Source organism: Rattus norvegicus, chromosome 9 (assembly GCF_021556685.1).
Source record: "Rattus norvegicus strain SHRSP/BbbUtx chromosome 9, alternate assembly SHRSP_T2T, whole genome shotgun sequence".
Lineage (NCBI taxonomy): Eukaryota > Metazoa > Chordata > Mammalia > Rodentia > Muridae > Rattus > Rattus norvegicus.
This window is the reverse complement of record NC_141542.1, coordinates 56566777-56570213: the sequence shown is the minus strand read 5'-3', so window position 1 is coordinate 56570213 and position 3437 is coordinate 56566777. Positions and strand designations below refer to the sequence as shown.

General features: G+C 46.3%; 1 long non-coding RNA gene across 1 annotated transcript; it reads left to right on the top strand.

Moving 5' to 3' along the window:
- Positions 1–439: 439 nt before the first annotated feature.
- On the top strand, positions 440–2654 carry LOC148003695 (uncharacterized). The gene is made up of 3 exons (XR_015629090.1): positions 440–659; positions 751–896; positions 1277–2654. It is a non-coding gene; the product is annotated as an uncharacterized LOC148003695 (long non-coding RNA).
- The last annotated feature ends 783 nt before the right edge of the window (positions 2655–3437 follow it).

Genomic DNA, 3437 nt, shown 5'->3' with positions numbered 1-3437 from the left:
CACCATCTTCACACACTCAGCTGCGTCTGCTCACACAAGGCCATTACAGCTGGGCCTTTGTCCTGTTGGCACTCTTCATTGCAAGAGAGCACTTAGAGCGTCTTTGAACCCTCACCTGAGTATCCAATCCCTCTCACCAGACATTTATATGTCATTTTGCCCGAATTGCATGTGGCCACAGGGTCTCAGGAAGGAGGTAGAGTATATGGAGGTGGGGGATCTATACAGCTGTGGTGAAGCCATCAACCAGTGCTGGATACTGGTTTTCCAGTGTAAGTGCTGTAAGGTCACCCATGTTCCTGTCAGGGACCCCTTTACCCACGCTCTTTGATTTATCTCCACGAATGGAGCTACGTCACTTCAGCAATCTGCATTGAAGGAGGCATGGGTGGATGGCACAAAGGTCCATGCCAACACCCAGCCCCAGCCACGCCTTTTTACATTAGCATCTTGCCAAGCGAGTGACTGAGAAGGAAAAGGAGTGAGCCGGTGAGCAGGGTCACTGCTTGCCTGTTCACTAATGCGCACGGTGAGGACTGCCAGCTGAATTCGGAACAAGCTAAGTGACAAGTGCGTTTCGTGAAGAGAAGAACCTCAGGAAGACAGACTGGGCGTCTGGACCATCTCTGTCCTCTCATTATTAGGAAGGAATAAGCTGTGTAAGACTAACACATTGTGGAGAACGAGGGGAGTGGGAAGTCTGCCAGAATCCTCTCTGTCAAACTGTCGGCTTGTTTGTTTGTAATGCAGGATCTCATGTACACCAGGCTGGCCCTGAGTTTGATGAGTAGCTCAGAATGACCCTTGACTTCTGGTCTTTCTCCTTCCCTCTCCTGGGAACTAGATCACAGGCATTTGCCACGACCATGGTTGACACCGTGACAGAGGTCAAGCCGGTGAGTGTTGAGTAAATCTACTGACTGAACTGCACAGCCAGCCCCCATCTTCATTTTTATTTTTTACAGGGCTGGGGGAATCAAACCCTCAGCTTCACATATGACAGGCAAGTGATGTTCCTCCTAAACTTCTACCTCCCCTCCATCCCCAAAAGGCTTATTTCTAAACCTTTTAGGATTTCAGTTCTTCTCCTCCTTCTACTGTAAGAGATCCATAGTAAATACTGGTTCATTATACACAGGCGGCCATTAATAACACGAGTCTCCCAAAGCCATATTTAACATCCTGATGACTTCCGTTCTATTCACATATATATGTATGTATATTATAATTGTATATTGTATATTGTATATTATATATTATATATTATATATTATAGCTTTAATGACCAAATGGCTGATGGGTGCTCATGAACTGGAAGATACTGATTTAAAGCCCCAACGCTGCAGTGTTTTGGGGAACCATGGAAGACTTTGCTTCTCTCAGTCAGCATCGATGACACCTGGGCAATGGCTACTTTTCCTCTCTTGCTTCACTTCTGTCTGCTCATTAGAAGGGCAAAGGACAAGATATAGCCAACTGGGGACTTGCCCGTGGGGAGAGGCTGACAGACATGGCTGATTCCTAAAGGAAATCTGAAGTTAGGTTCATGGTGATTGTGACTGAAATGTTTCAAATATAGGCTTTGCGATGGCTATTCCTGGTAGTCAACTTGACGACATCCAGAATGAACTACAATCCAGAAATAGAGGGCACACCTGTGATCCAGATCTTGAGGCTGGAAGACACATGCTTTTGATCCAGATCTTGAGGCATAGTGGCCATGAAAAGCTTAGGCCCAGCTAAGGTAGTACACACCTTTAATCCCAGGAGACAGAGGCGAGCAGATCTTTGAGATCAAGGCCAGCCTAGAACAGAGCAGGTTTCAAGTCCAGGCACACCTTTTATCTGGGCCACACCTTCTGCTGGAGGCCTACATAAGGACAATGGAAGAAGGAAGGTTCATTCTTTGACTGCTTGCCAGCGTGTCTGATGGAACCTATTTCTTCAGGATTCCAGCTTAGACAGAAGACCAGCCTCATGGGACTGAGCAACTACTAGATTGCTCACAGCTGCCCATTGTTGGGTTAGTTGGACTGCAGACTGTAAGTCATTCCAGTAAATCCCCTTAATATGGAGAGATATTCTATAAGTTCCGTGACTCTAGAGAACCCTGACTAAAACAGACTTAAAAATAAATTTCAAAATCCACGTAAGATTTGGCGGAGATTCCCAGGATCCCTCACCTGCAACAGCAGAATTAAATCACAGATCCCAATTGTCATCAGAGAAGCTTCGCCCAGTGACTGGTGGAAACAGACGTGGAGACCCACAGCCGAATATTAGGCAGAGCTTGGGGAATCCTGCTGAAGAGAAGGAAAGTTTGTAGGAGCCAAAGGGGTTGAGGACATCACAAGAAAATTGCCCACAGAATCAACTTAGCTGGGCTGCTAGGGACTCACAGGAACTGAAATGCTAAACAAGAAGCCTGCATGGGATGGACCTAGGCTCTCTGCACGTATGTAACAATTGTGCAGCTTGGTCTTCATGTAGGACTCCTAACAGGGGAGTGCGGCTGTCTCTGACCGTGTGGCCTGCCTTTGGGACCCTTTTCCTCCTACTGGGTTGCCCAGTCCAGCCTTAATAGGAGAGGAGGTGACTATTCTCACTGCAACTGGACATGCCATGGCTGGTTGGTCACCGCAGGAGGCCTGCCATTTTTTGAAGAAAAACAAGAGAAGGAGTGGATGGGGGAGGGGGTGGGAGAGAGAGATGGGAGGAGAAACCGCAGCCCAGGATGTAAAAATAAATAAATAAAACCTCAATAATAAAGTTAAAAGATCGAAAGCACCATACAGGAAATCTTAGAATGACCTCGAGTAGAACAATGAACAGTGCAGTATTTACCTCAACAACATGACAGTGCTGTGCCCTTCCCTGGTTCTGCCCTGTGAGACTTTACCTACTTCCGTTTAGTTCATGGTAGGAAATATAACATATTACTTGCTGTGGTTAGCATGTTGAAATGCACCTCACAGGCCCATGGGTTAAAATACTGTTCCCCAGTTGGTGGCGCTGTTGTACAAGATGGCGGAACCCTCAGGAAGTAGATCCAGGCTGGAGGAAGTGGGTCGCGGGAGGCGGGCCCTGAGGTTTTGTAGTTCTTCCTAACTTCCTGTCCATTCTCTGCATCTGCAGACAGGTGTGGCCAACCACCTTGCACACTTGCCAAAATGCCTTCCCTGCAGTGACAGACTGTATTTCTTACTGAGCAAATTAAACCTTTACATTCTTAAGGGGCTTTAGTAAGAATTCTGCCACAGGAACAAGAAAAATTAGCAAATATACTCCTTGGTCATGTGATGTTCTCATTATATACTCAATGTGCTGTGTGTTGCTTATTGTCTAGCAGAGAAAGGAGATGTCATATTCATAATTAATTCTAACTTGGGGGACTTTAATTTCCGTTTTTGTATCGTCCTGGTTTACTCCTGCAAGAT